Genomic DNA, 15,435 nt, shown 5'->3' with positions numbered 1-15,435 from the left:
GCATATTATACAGTCATTCGTTGGCTGCATCGCAAAGCTGATGTCAGGTTCAGCACTGAAAGTGTACGTGGCTGAAGCATATGGGGGGCTGACAGGTATCTTCAATGTGAAGTCCTGGGTGAAAGCTATGCGGTCCTTTCGGGGTGTATCAGCAGCACTCTTGAAGAAGTTTCTATCAACTGGACCAAAGATATTTGAGCAGATAGTGCAGTAGCTGAACACTGCTCGCCTACATCCCACTGGCTGGCACTGGGTGGACAAGTTTCTTCTCCCAGCACTGCTCATCCACTAGTTTGAGCGTGCAGAGAGAGAGGGTGACATCTACTTGAAGCAGCTGTCGTTGGAGCGCATGATGAAGTACTTCTTCCTTGCTGGCCATGTGCACTATGCCCGCTATCTCACCCAATACCTGCTGGAGATGCGCACACTCCACGCCGAGGCTAAGGTGGACCTAGTCTGTCGGCACCATGATGGATACTGGAACGCTGTCTCTGCTGACCAGTTTGGTGAGCAGACTGCCATTAAGATTGGGAAGGGAGCTCTCAAGGGCATGACTCTGTCTGCTGAGTTAGTTTCTGAGTGGATCGATGCCTTCCCTATCACTGTCCATGTGTCCGACCGTGTGGACTATATCTACTCTGCATCTACACCAGGTCAATCTGCACAGAAACAGCACAAGGAGGAGTTGAGGCACCGACGTGTCTTGGATGCAAATGATCTTGATCTCATTGATGCAGAGGTGGATAAATACCCTCACCCACTTGAAAATTACCGCCCTCGTCTGTACAACCCAGTCACTGGCCAAATTGCCCCTGCTGGTGTGAATGTTGCTGATTCGATTGTGATTGGAAGAAAGATGGAAAGCAAATACATCGCCACTCTCCCTGGTGGGTTCTACGACCCTATTAGTAGCCCCATAAATACCATGTCTGTTCTCACGAAGCAGGTCAAGAGCAACCAGGCCAGGCCAGTAATAGACCTTGAGAGCATGTTTCTCCGGCTATTGATGATTGGTCAGCAGCGGTAGATGGAGCTTGGACCTCTGTTTGCCTATGAGCGGTGTGCAGTGATTTCATCACTCATTGATGAGCATGGTTGTCTCCGCAAAAGCAACATGTCAGAGTTGGTCAAACGCCTTGGTGTGCCTGAGGTCTTGCCATCAGCTCCTGACATTGTCATCATGAATGTTTCACAGCTGTTCTACAATATTGTGTGGCCACATGGTGGCAGTCCCTCAGATCTGATTGCATCAATTCAATGCCGTTTAAGTCGCTATCCAGATGGTATCGCGAAAATCAATGTCTTCGACAAGTACCAAGATGTCTCGGCCAGGGATCATGAGAGAATGCGGCGGGCTGGTAAAGTTATCGTCGACTATAAACTCTCCATTAACAGTCATCTGCCAAAAAGAGATGAAATCATGAAGAGCAAGAACAACAAGCATAGGCTGGCACGCGTGTTTTGTACCTTCAATGTAGGAGAAAATGCAACAATGGATACTCAGGACGACGGTGTATTTGGTCACGATGAAGCCGACATTACCATAATCTCCTATGTTCTTATGACTGCTAACTATAGGCAAGGCGTGATCCGTGTGCTTGGTGATGACACAGATGTGTTCATATTACTGGTGTACTGGGTGTATTGGGCACCACCGTGGCATGTGGCTGTCACAAAGAAAATCTTTCATGCACGTCATACTGTATCTGCTCTGGTAAAGAGTACTGCTGCAATCCATACACTAAGAGACGAGATGCTCAGACTGAAGATGAGAAGGATGTTGAGGCAGAGGATTTTGTGGAGGGTATAGATCATGAGGGTGAAGGCCATGTAGATGTTGAAAATAGTCTTTCTGAATCTGATTACCTGGATAATGAGTTGGAGTAAGCCAATGTTCATGCACTATGCAACATGACTGTGCCTACTGGAGCTAAATAATTTACAACCTACGCGTTAACAGGTGTGATTACATGTTTCAAATATGGCTTCTTACTGTTTTTTATCGCCAAATATGTCAAATGATATATGATTATCCATTCCTGTGCATGAATAAACTAAAATGTAATTTAGTTGAAATTTTCATTAATTGTTCATTGCTGAAAAGTAAAATTTGACCTTGAATTGACCTTTAGCTTTTGACCCTGACCTTCAAAAGGAAAAATAACGTCAGAAATGGATGCTACCCATTTAAAACCCATATAAAATATGCATTAGTAGCATTACACATCATTTTAGGTCAAGTGGTTAAACAGTTTAATTTTGAAGATGGTGTCCAGCGGCCATTTTGGATTTATGCAAATTACTAGAGTTGCCCAAAGTTGCCATTTGGGCAACCAAGCTGAATTTGTTTTAGGACCCCATATGAGCACAAATCAGCAAAAAAACTTCATAGGAAAGCATATTTCTAGGTTCATGAAATATCAAATCGACATAAAAATTCGATTTTTAAATCGACAATAATCGACAATTAATACATAAAAATATAGATAGACATGGTATGGGCTTAGCACGCGCAATGTGGTAGGGGAGGACTTGATACTGGAGCCATTGCGTGTGCCCAGCGTAACCACTGTACATTTACGTCATAGACTACTGTATCCATTATAGTCTGTGAATCTGTGGTTGGGTATTTGCATAGATATATACAACACGTGTTGTATATTATATCTATGGTGTTTGTAAGTTTACGCCAGCGCACCAAGCGGAAGTAAACTGAATCGTGCATGTTTTCCAGGGAGATTTTCCAATCGATTTTCTAAATGTGTTTTTTTACACATTTAACGGCATCAATAACAAAAAGGAATGTGTTAGAATTGAACCTGGTGCATAGGAATGAAGCACGGCCTCAGGCGGCCATGTTCGCTCGACATTGAGACCGCGGCGATGGTTGATGCATGAACACAGGCAATTTCCTCATAAAATGGTTGGTGAACATAGACAATTTGATCAAACAATGGTTGGTCAACGCAGCTAATGTCGTCATAAAATTAGAGAAGGAGGTGGATTACACACCTTGTAATCCATATATTTTTTTTTTAATTCGGGGCTAATATATGTTGAAGTGGTTAATACGAAACCCGCTTAATACAATTATTTTTCTTTGGCCCGTCAGTTTTCTACTAACGGGGTTTGACTGTAGTAATGATTCTTGGAAAAATGTAGACAAACGCTTCGCAGTAATGGTTTATATCCTCCGCACGTAGTGTAGCGGAACGTATTGTTTTCGCGCCGTTTGTGTGTTTAGCTGAATCAAAAAGATTCGAATTTAATATAAACGAAACAAATACAATGGTTATAAAATTCACAAACAAATAAAGGATAGAGAAGGAGATATTAATAGGCAACCAAGTAATCAAAAAATGCACCAAATATTCATACCTAAGGGATTTAATTAATGATATAGCAGGTTATAACGATATGATAAGAATCCGAACTGAAAAATGTAGGTTCATGATGAGGGAAATATTATTATGGGCAGAAGAGCAAAATTATGGAAATCATACTATAGAAGCAAGAGTGAAATTATACGAATGCACAGTTTTACCTTCCTTCCTAAATAACAGTGAAACATGGACTAACTTAACTAAGAAAAAAGTAAAAATGTTGGAGGATTTCCAAAATGAGTGCCTTGTATCTTGTATCTTGTATCTTGGTACCCTCTCTTGTATTTCACAAGGCACCCGAATCAACGAGTGCGGGGTTCATCTAGAAAACAAAGGGATAAACGTCGCCTCTAATTCTCTACATGTTAGTGTCACGGATCACCAGAATTTTCCGTACATAATCTAATTCTGGTTTTAATAGTCCATGGTTGTCCCTTCTCCAGTTATCTATTTGTTGTCCCTCCTTATATTTTTCATAACTATCACAATTATATAAATGTTAAATATCTTCTTTCATATCTTTATTACACCTATTACACTTATCATCGCTAAAATTATTTTTAAAGTATCCTTTTAGGTCAATCATGCAAGTTTTGCATTTAAATGCAAAACACGAATTGTTAAGTGATAATACTTTCATATATTCCTTCAATCCGTATGTTTCAATGTTTATCATGTTCATTTTTGTTTTGCCTCTAGTTTTCAATTTGTCTCTTTTAATTACTCGTTTTAGTATAGCATCTTTGACTTGTTTTTTTCATGCTCTTTTTGATTTTAACCCTATGGCTATAAATTATATTTCTAGTTCGTACTCCTCTAGGATTATTAGGATTTCATTTCCCCAATTTCTTCTTTCCTTTTTGATCTGCTGTATAAAAACTTTCTTCATTAATCTATTGTTTTCTAACTTAATTATGTATTGAAGTAGCATAAGTTTTTTGTATGCTATTTTATCAGTTATTGGTAAAATTCCCAACTCTATCCTTAGTGCTGCCAATGGTGTTTTACTATGAGCTTTTATTATTTTACGTAGACATTCATTTTGAAAGTCCTCCAACATTTTAAATTCTTCCTTAGTTATGTTGGTCCATGTTTCACTGTTGTTCAGGAAAGAAGGTATTACTGTACATTCATATAATTTGACTCTTGCTTCTATAGTATGGTTACCATAATTTTGCTCCTCTGTCCCTGATACTATTTCTCTCATCATGAATCTACATTTATCGGATCGTGCCTTTATCATGTCCTTAAACCCCCCTTTGTCATTAATTAGATCGCCTAGATATATCGCTTTGATAAACTAGGTTTTACGTCGATAAACTGGGTTTTACGGTCGTAAAACTAGGTTTTACGTCCTAAAACCCGGTTTTACGTCGATAAACTGGGTTTTACGGTCGTAAAACTAGGTTTTACGGTCCTAAAACCAGGTTTATCAAATTAAATACTATCAAATATCGGCGATAAACTGGGTTTTACGTCGATAAACTGGGTTTTACGGTTCGTAAAACTAGTTTTACGGTCGCTAAAACTAGGTTTTACGGTTGTAAAACTAGGTTTTCGGTCGTAAAACTAGGTTTTACGGTCGTAAAACTAGGTTTTACGGTCGTAAAACTAGGTTTTACGGTCGTAAAACTAGGTTTTACGGTCATAAAACTAGGTTTTACGGTCGCAAAACTAGGTTTTACGGTCGTAAAACTAGGTTTTACGGTCGTAAAACTAGGTTTTACGGTCCTAAAACCAGGGTTATCAAATGAAACTATCAATATCGGCCGATAAACTAGGTTTTACGTCCTAAAACCCGGTTTTACGTCGATAAACCAGGTTTTACGGTCGTAAAATTAGGTTTATCGACGTAAAACCAGGTTTATCGAATATTGGCACAAACGGCTTTCCATAATCGTGGTTATCACGTCTACGCGGAAAAGCACCCACGCAGCCTAACAGAGACCATACGTTGGGGGAAACATGTCAAAATTTTCAGTAAACACCCATTTATCCACTTGTGGATGCCATTCACTGGCACGTCGGCCTGCCTAAATATAGCAGCCACCAGTAGTGCCTCGACTTTGAGATAACGGACAGGGTCTGAGATCAGACAACTATTAAATTTCCAATAGCTCCCTATACTTGAAATTAAATCCCAAACATTGAAAAAAAAATCATTTTGATGAGTATCTGCCAAATGACGATTGATCGGAAGATTATTTGGTAGCTATTCACCAAACATCCTGAAGTGTCAGCGACAGCTGAGAGAATATAAAACAAAATAGATTTACATTTTCACCCGGATCTAACATATGCCCTCCGTGGAATGTGTATGTTGGCTCTTGAGCGCCAGCTGGTTAAAGTGAAAAAATGCGCTCAGCGTGAATCATGGCCTCGGTTAGGCCCCCTACTCATCACATCTAGAGTTTTGAACGATGCTGTTCACGTAGCTGCATCGCCGAAGTCGAACACATCTATACTATTTACGATATTGGTGGCTGTATAATTTGGGATCAATATAATTTAAGATAATTAATGATATAATAAGATGATTTAATGTATAATTTAATATGTAAACACAAGCATAACAACGACTGCCAAATGAGCAGAGCAAATCACCGCGGTAAAGCGTGGAAGCAGATTACTGTTAAAAAATTCGCTTTTGATCAGGAAGTGTGACGGCATCAAAAATAAAACAGATATGCAGGACCGATGCAGAAGCCATCTTCCATTTCATAGATCAGGTTCCGTGAATTGGCGTTACTCCAGTTGCTTTGGTCTCGGGCCACTGTCATGGAACTGCATGATGTGGTTGAAATTGCATACCCACATGCTTGGATTGCGTTGAAATGCGGGATTTGTGATCCTGCTTGGCTGGTGCACGAGATAAAGTACATTTGAAGAAGGACCATAAATATATGTTTTAACTACAGAATAGCTGTATTTGTGAATAGTCGAATATGTTGACTTGTCATTGAGCCCAAAGAAAATATTCACATAGAAAATATGGAGGCAGACTCACATATTATGTTGATGCAAATGAAAGAAAGCAGCACATTTTCTTTGAAAAACAATATTGCCAGAACTGCTAGGAATTTTTTTCAGTGGCAGGTAATGTAGTGCTCTATAATCACTAAACATGCTACTTGTGATACTTGACGCATACAACTTCTACACCTAAATCTTTATTCCTAATAATGGTGCGGTTTGCAAGCTCATTCGTATGCAGGGCCGTAGGCTGAGCAAATTCCTAGGGGGCGCGGGCAAAAATTCATGACTCAACTGCGTAATGATGAGCGACGGGCGCAGCTCTTAAATTGACGTCCACAGTGTGGGGTGGGTCTGAGACAAGGCTTTAACGGGTAAGTCACAAAAAAATGACATTAGGGTTATTTAGGAATATAAGCTAAGCTTATTTGTTAATTTTGCTCCAAAATCTAGAGGGGCAGCTGCCTCCTTTCTCCCCACAGGCTACGTCCCTGGTATGAAGTTCGCGTGGTTCACGTTTATTCGGTGCGGCTGGTAGCCAAGCTGTCATTGATTATATAGAGAAAGCAACGATTGATCTCCATCGCAGTAGTTTGATTCTATTTTTATTTTTACATGTTGGATTATACGTACTATTTATATGACATTGTGACTAATATAAACAGGCGTGTTTCCACTGATTGCAATTAAGAAGCGTGACCGGCAAATAGCTATTGGGCTTTCTAACTACATTCATCGTTGCTCCATATCAGCAGGGTTCGAATTTCGGCTGAAAATCTAGTGGACAGCGGGACCACCAACTTTCTGAAGTTGGTGGTCCTGCACAAAAGTTGGTGGTCCGCTTATTTACTACCAGTGAGTAACAAAATGGTATATAAAAATAACCATTAACAGCATACATTATTATTATATTATACTTTATTGGTGTAGCACTTGGGTGGCCGAATAACACAATACAAATAGACCAGGGATGTGCTTGCGGTAGCCAAACTAACTTGACTTACCACGTAGAGTTGGTCAAATAATATATTTCAAGCTCTAGGAATGTCGGGGGAGCTTCTGGGAAAGGTTTTACTTTCGTTTTTCTCCTCCCCAGTCCTCGGTACCCCCATGCGTAGATCAATGCTGCCGCACATCCTCAAAGTTAAAACTGCCTAGAATCTTTAAGTATATATATATACAGTTTACATTGCTTCTAGATATCTAACTGAATAAAAATAGTCCACTTTCTACGTAAAGAAAAGTAACGAATTCAGTCACGATAACCCCTGCGACATAGGAACTTATTATTATGCGTTACGCATAAAAACACTGGGCTACGCTACATGCGGCTGGCCGCAATCGATTTCTTAGACGGTCGCAAGTTTTTGTTCGTATGGCGAATCATGAGTTAAGGACTACTTGGATACTTTTTGGATACCCCGTCAGAAACGGAGCGCATTAGAATACGCTCCCGTTTACTAGTCTGTCTAAACGCCGTTGCGAGAACCGTATTTCAGCATAATATGAGGGGGGAAATTGCCGGTCAGGAGGACCGGCAGTTTCGTAGAGATGGTGGACCGAGCAAAAACTTGGTGGCCTCGGGCCTCCGGATCGGCACCAATTTTGAACGCTGCATATCAGAGTTGAATGTAGATACAATAATGTAACCCAACAAGAGTAGGGTTACTGTTGTTACATTTGTTGTACTCTTGTTGGGTTACATTATTGTATCTAAGTTGAATGTGAATATTTTAGTAATTAATAGCAAGCTTGTGTTAAACAGTCCCCACATTATCTTACTTTTAATGCGAGAAAATATTGTTGTGATTTGTTTCAGATTGAAATTATCATAAAAAATTCTACTTGCAGTTTTTGTAGATTGCCAAAAGTTGATAGTGAATAGTAACCTTCGTGGTCTGATAATATTTCATTTTTTAATCTATTTTATTCTCATCCCCTATACTAACTGCCGTTGAATTTTCCATTCTTATGCTGAACTGTAGATATGTGTATGAATAAATTACCAATGAAATAAATTACCAATGAATTAAATTACCAATGAAATAAATTACCAATGAATAAATACCACGACACATTCGTAGATATGTTACAGCACACATGCAGCATATAAAACATACCCATTGTTTACAATTAGCCATCGTATGATACCATTGGGAAGTGACGTTAGCGTTACTGCGTGGCAGTCAAACACATACCTGAGCTTACAACATTTAGCCATAGATATATACATACACATGGATTGCTGACTTCCGCGCGCTAACTATCAATCTAGTAGGTCTCAGGGATCGAAGAGATAGTGAATATAGAAATAAGTTGTGGATATAGAAATTAGTTAACCCTAACCCTAACCCTAATCCTAACCCTAACCCTATCCCTAATTCTAAAATAAAACAAAATTAGCCAAAAATAATTCCATATTCGTATGTTATGATGAAATTCAGGAAAATCCTGTGCATGCCTAGACTAGATCTTGAGTGATTGGTGATGAGGGGGGGGGGAGCGTATGAAAATGCTTGCTGATGAAATGTAGTACTAACAAAGCGTAATAAAGAAGGGGTGTGTACAATCGGTGAAATGCTGAAGACCATGTTGCAGTATTAAAGTTCGAATTATAAACTTTTTCCACGCAGTTTTATTTTGACGATTTTTGGCGTTCTTACGCTTGTTATTAAAAAATCAAACAGCATGGTCCCTACGATGGGCCTCTACGCCTAGAGATAATGAGCGGGTGAAAAAATCTGGTATTTTCGCCGAAAACCAGACTCGAGATCGAGTTTTTTACACTGCGACATGTCTCTCTGTTTTGTGCACTGTCATGTTGCTTCGGTCGCCGCTGTGTAGCGCTGGACTCGATATGTTTATTACTACAGCGTACTACATCCGCGTAAGGGGCGGGTCATCACCATGGCGATAAATAACAAGACGTTTTTTGTGCGAGTAATGGCTTTGCGTCAATGACTGGAAATGCGAGAAAAGAGTGGTATATATGTTCCATGAACGCTGTCTGATGCTGCGTGACGTCAGTGTTTACGTCAAGTGTGACGTCAGAAAAATCACACGTCCCATAAAAAATTAATATATGATAAAACATATTATTATATTATCTATATTATATATTATTATATATTATTATATGTAGTTATTATATTAGTTATTATATTAGTTATTATATTAGTTATTATACGTAGTTATTATATTATGGTTATCTACTATATTATTTCTATGGTCCGTCTAGATTGTTTGACGACCAATAGATAGTGTTTGGGAATACCTATAGATGTGTATATAAGTCGAATCCGAAGTCGATTTATAGTTAGTGTTAGGGTTCGGGTTGGGGTTTAGGGTTTAGGGTTAGGGTTAAGGGTTAGTGTTGGGGTTTTCGCATCATTCTTTGATATACGGAGAGTCCTGATGCATGCGCAGAGCCACCAGCACCATCAGCAGGGCTGTATGCGTACATTGCATTCAACATCGGCAGCACTGATGTCACGCGATCAGTCTGGTTCTGAACATATGCCCACCGAGAAAATAAAGGAAAGATAATTTTCATTGTCAATGAATGAGCGGAAACACGCGAGGTTGCGCCGCCGACAGCTATCGGCCAGAACGAGAAGACAATCCGCAGCCACTACGTATCTGCGAGTCGGTTTTTGGCGAAATACCAGAATTTTCACCGGCTCATGTCCTCTCAGCGTAGAGACATCGTAAAGAAAAGCGGTTTGGTTTATTATTAGCAAGGTAGGACAGCTGTCATTAATACTACCAAAGAATCGTCAAATATAACGGGAAAGTTATTAATTCGACTAAAACTGCAGCATGGTTTTCAGCATTTGCACGTTGTTGTACGCTCTGCCTTCATTATACGCTCTTGATACTAATCAAAGCTATGTACTTGGACATCCATTGAAGTTCTACATGATAAGTATGTGAGTTATGGTGGTCAGTTGACCACGAAAGCAATTGTTTAGCTAAGGGCTGGTACGCATTTGGGTGATGATGTGTTAGTACTTTGTAATTGAAGGTTGTTGCATTCTATTGTTGGAGATTCGCGGGAGTATGTAGGTAAAATCGCTGAAGGTTGCCAATGTGGAGCACTGTGGATGAGAGGAAAGAGGAATGCTTTGGTAAGAATATCACAAATGAGGGCCGAATGGCATTCGAAGTTTGAACAATAAAAACTATGATCTTGAGGGAATTTCAGCGCGCATGCCAATCAAAAGCAACAAGCTAGTGCAACACTGCTAAGGTTTGCCGCAAAGCTCATGATCGAACGGGAAGTCACAAAGCATCACTGAGTCTCACAATCCATACAATATTGGCATTACCAAGACACCGGAACCAAACAACACATTGGTCTGGGTTCACACCACACCGCGTTTGGTAGCCAGTTATCTCATTCACAAATTTTAAATGACATGGATAGCACTGTGTGCATATTGATGAAGTGGCTGCGGTCCGCAAGTCGGGCGGCAATGTATATGTTGGTGAAAATGTGTCAACGCTTTTTGGCAATCAGAATGATGGGGCCTCTGCTCGAACAGTTGGACTGGATATTTCGGCTGGTATGACAACTTTAACTTGCCTGTGTGCAACGTGCAAATGGTCGTACGGTGAAAACAAATGCCAGTGCGCTACAGAATTTCAGAGATGCACCGGCGCGCTGCTGGATCATTGAGACTGGCATGCTCGCAGCCTGGCATCAGTACTCTCATAATCCCTCGCCTCCACAGCGCAAAACAGGCCAAGTCTGTTAGGCAATAAATAACGGCATCCATATTATGCACTATAGCGGGCCGCTACAAAAGGTATGGCCCCTGCAGTGTCGCAGCTGGCAAGACGACCGGTTATAGCACACTGAGGTGTGTGCTCTGACGGCCATCTGGTGGCAGCCCAAGAGAAGGACACACAACTGATCAACTAGGCCTAGCCACGGGCAAGATGTTTATGGAGTGGAATGGCTTCATAATCAGCCTAGCCAGGAGCCATGGGTGTTCCACAACGGCTGCAAGCACGACTATATGTTTGGTCCTTTAATTGATGCAGACCACCCTCTCAACGCCAGACACTATCGCTCAACAGCAGCTGCACCGTACATGCAGAGGTTCAGTGGTTGATAGGCGTATGACAATACATTCATCTTTCCGTTGACATGCAGCTGTATGTAGGTAAGCCAAAAAGGTGTGTTGGCACCAGCCTGTGCAGTTTCATACATGTGATTGCCCATCCTGGTGGGATGCATATATACAGTCATTCGTTGGCTGCATCGCAAAGTGATGTCAGGTTCAGCACTTGAAAGTGTACGTGGCTGAAGCATATGGGGGGCTGACAGGTATCTTCAATGTGAAGTCCTGGGTGAAAGCTATGCGGTCCCTGTTCGGGTGTATGCAGCAGCACTCTGAAGAAGTTTTATCAACTGACCAAAGATATTTGAGCAGATCGTGCAGTAGCTGAAAACACTGCCGCCTACATCCCACTGGCTGGCAATGGGTGGACAAGTTTTCTTCTCACCAGCACTGGCTCATCACTAGTTTGAGCGTGCAGAGAGAGAGGGTGACATCTACTTGAAGGGCAGCGGACATTGGAGGGGCGCATGAATGAAGTACTTCTTCTTGCTGGGCGCATGTGCACTATGCCCGCTATCTCAGCCCAAATACCTGCTGGAGATGCTAGCACTCCATGGCGAGGCTAAGGTGACCTAGTTCTGTAGACACCATGATGGTACTGGAAACGGCTGTCTCCGCTGACCAATTTGGTGAGCAGAGCTGTCATTAAGATTGGGAAGGGAGCTGCTCAGGGCATGACTCTGTCTGCTGAGTTAGTTTGTGAAGTGGATTGATGTCTTCCCTACCACTGTCCCATGTGCGTACAGACCGTGTGTACTACATCTACTCTGGCATCTACGGGCCAGGTCAATCTGCACAGAAACAGCAGCAAGAGGAGTTGAGGGCAGCCGACGTGTCTGGATGCAAATGATCTTGATCTCTATATGATCGCAGAGGTGGATAAATACCCGCTCACCACTTGAAAATTACGCGGCCCTCGTGCTGTTACAACGCCAGTCACTGGGCCAAATTGCCCTGCTGGTGTGAATGTTGGCTGATTCGATGTGATTGAAGAAAGATGGAAAGCAAAAATACAGGTCGGCCATCTCCCTGGTGGGTTCTACGACCGCCTAATTAGTAGCCGCCATAAATACCATGTCTGTTGCTCAACGAACGGCAGGTCACGAGCAACAGGCGCAGGCCAGTAATAGACCTTGAGAGGCATGTTTTCTCCGGCTATTGATGATTTGGTCAGCAGGCAGGTAGATGGAGCATTGGACCTCTGTTTGCCATATCGAGCGGTGTGCAGTGATTTCATCAGCCATTGATGAGCATGGTTGTCTCCGCAAAAGGCAACATGTCAGAAGTTGGTCAAACGCCTTGGTGTCCTGAGGTCTTGCCATCAGCTCCATGACATTGTGCGCATCATGAAATGTTTTCACAGCTGTTCTAGCAATATTGTGTGGCCACATGGTGGCAGTCCACTCAGATCTGATTGCATCAATTCCAATGGCCGTTTAAGTCGCTATCTCAGATGGTATCAGGCGAAAATGCCAAATGTCTTCGACAAGTAGCGGCAAGATGTTCTCGCCAGGGGATCATGAGAGAATGCGGCGGGCTGGTAAAGTTATGCGTCGACTATAAACTCTCCATTAACAGTCATCTGCCCAAAAGAGTATGAAATCATGAAGAGCAAGAACAACAAGCATAGGCTGGCACGCGTGTTTTGTCCTTCAATGTAGAGAAATGCAACAATGGATACTCAGGACGACCGGTGTATTTGGTCACGAATTTGGAAAGCGCGACATTACCATAGATCTCCTGATGTTCTATATGACTGCTAACTATAGGCAGGCCGTGATCCGTGTGCTTGGTGATGACACAGATGTGTTCATATTACTGGTGTATCTGGGTGTATTGGGCAGCCACCTGGCATGTGCGCTGTCACAAAGAAAATCTTTCATGCAGCGTCATACTGTATCTGCTCTGGTAAAGAGTACTGGCTGCCAATCCATACACTAAGAGACGGAGATGCTGCAGACTGAAGATGAAAAGGATGTTGAGCAGAGGATTTTGTGGAGGGTATGAGATCATGAGGGTGAAGGCCAATGTAGATGTGAAAAGTCGTTTCTGAATCTGATTACCTGGATAATGAGTTGGAAGTAAGCCAACTGTTGCATGCACTATGCAACATGACTGTGGGGCCTACTGAGCTAAATAATTTAGCAACCTACGGCGTTAAGCAGTGTGATTACATGTTTCAAATATGGCTTCTTTAAACTGTTTTTTATCGCCAAAATATGTCAAATGATATATGAATAATCCATTCCTGTGCATGAATGAAAACTAAAATGTAATTTAGTTTGAAATTTTCATTAATTGTTTCATTGCTGAAAAGTAAAATTTGACGCTTGAATTGCCCTTTAGCTTTTGACCCTGACCATTCAAAGGAAAAATAAACGTCAGAAATGATTGCTACCGCATTTAAAAGCGCCATATAAAATATGCATTAGTAGGGCATTAGCACATCATTTTAGGTCAGTGGTTAAACAGTATTAATTTTGAAAGATGGTGTCCAGCGGCCTATTTTGGATTTAGGCAAATTAACTAAGAGTTGCGCCAAAGTTGCCTATTTTGGCACCAAGCTGAATTTGTTTTAGGACGCGCCAATATGAAGACGCAAATCAGCAAAAAAACTCATAGGAAAGCATATTTCTAGGTTCATGAAAAATATCAAATCGACATAAAAATTCCGATTTTAAAATGGACGACAATTAATCGACAATTATACATAAAAATATAGATAGAGCCATGGTATGGGGCTTAGCACGCGGCAATGTGGTAGGGGAGGACTTCGATACTGGAGCGCCATTGCGTGTGGCCCAGCGTAACACTGTACATTTACGTCCATAGACTACCTGTATCCAAAATTATAGTCCTGTGAATCTGTGGTTGGTATTTGCATAGATATACTACAACACAGTGTTGTATATTTATATCTATGGTGTTGTAAGTTTACGCCAGCGCATCCAAGCGGAAGTAAACTGAATCGTGGCATGTTTTCGCAGGGAGATTTTCGGCAATCGAGTTTTCTAATGTGTTTTTTTTACAGCCTTTAACGGCATCAATTACAAAATAGGAATGTGTTTATGAATTGAACCTGGTGCATAGGAATGAAAGCACGGCCCTGCAGGCGCCATGTTTCGGTCGACATTGAGACGCCGCGGCGATGGTTGATGCATGAACCAGGCATTTCCGTCATAAAATGGTTGGTGAACATAGAACAATTTTGATCAAAACAATGGTTGGTCAACTGCAGCTTAATGTGCGTCATAAAATTAGAAGAAGGAGGTGGATTACACAACCTTGTAATCCATATATATTTTTTTTTAATTCGGTGGCTAATATATGTTGAAAGTGGTTTAATACGAAAGCCCGCTAAATACAATTATTTTTGCTTTGGCCCGTCAAGTTTTCTACTATACGGGGTTTGAGCTGTAGTAATGATTTCTTGAAAAAATGTAGAGCAAACGCGTTCGCAGTAATGGTTTATATCCATCCGCACGTAGTGTAGCGGAACGTATTGTTTCGCGCCGTTTGTGTGTTTGTGTGTGTGTGTGTGTGTGTGTGTGTGTGTGTGTGTGTGTGTGTGTGTGTGTGTGCGTGTGCCTGCGTGTGTGCGTGCGTGCGTGCGTGTGTGTGTGTGTGTCTGTCTGCTCGATATTTTTGCAACCGTTAGAGTAGAAACTTCAAACTTGTCCCAGAGGTGGACCTTAGGGGGCGGTGGAACCCTATTGATTTTTAGTGGCCTTTCAGCCGCCAAGGTCAAGGGTCACAGGCTCAGCATTTGACGAATGGATAGATAGAGCAGATAGATAGATTAGATAGCTAGATAGATAGATAGATAGATAGATAAGATAGACTGGAAAAATAGATAACGATTGAAGATAGAAATATGCGCGCTCTGAGATGCGAGCGTGCAGGCGGAACTTGATTCCCACAGGCCAGCGGCGTAGTGGCTCCTGGCAAATGCG

This window comes from Priapulus caudatus, unplaced genomic scaffold (assembly GCF_000485595.1).
Source record: "Priapulus caudatus unplaced genomic scaffold, Priapulus_caudatus-5.0.1 Scaffold142, whole genome shotgun sequence".
NCBI classification, from domain to species: Eukaryota; Metazoa; Priapulida; class Priapulimorpha; order Priapulimorphida; family Priapulidae; genus Priapulus; species Priapulus caudatus.
Note: the sequence above shows the minus strand (reverse complement) of the source record.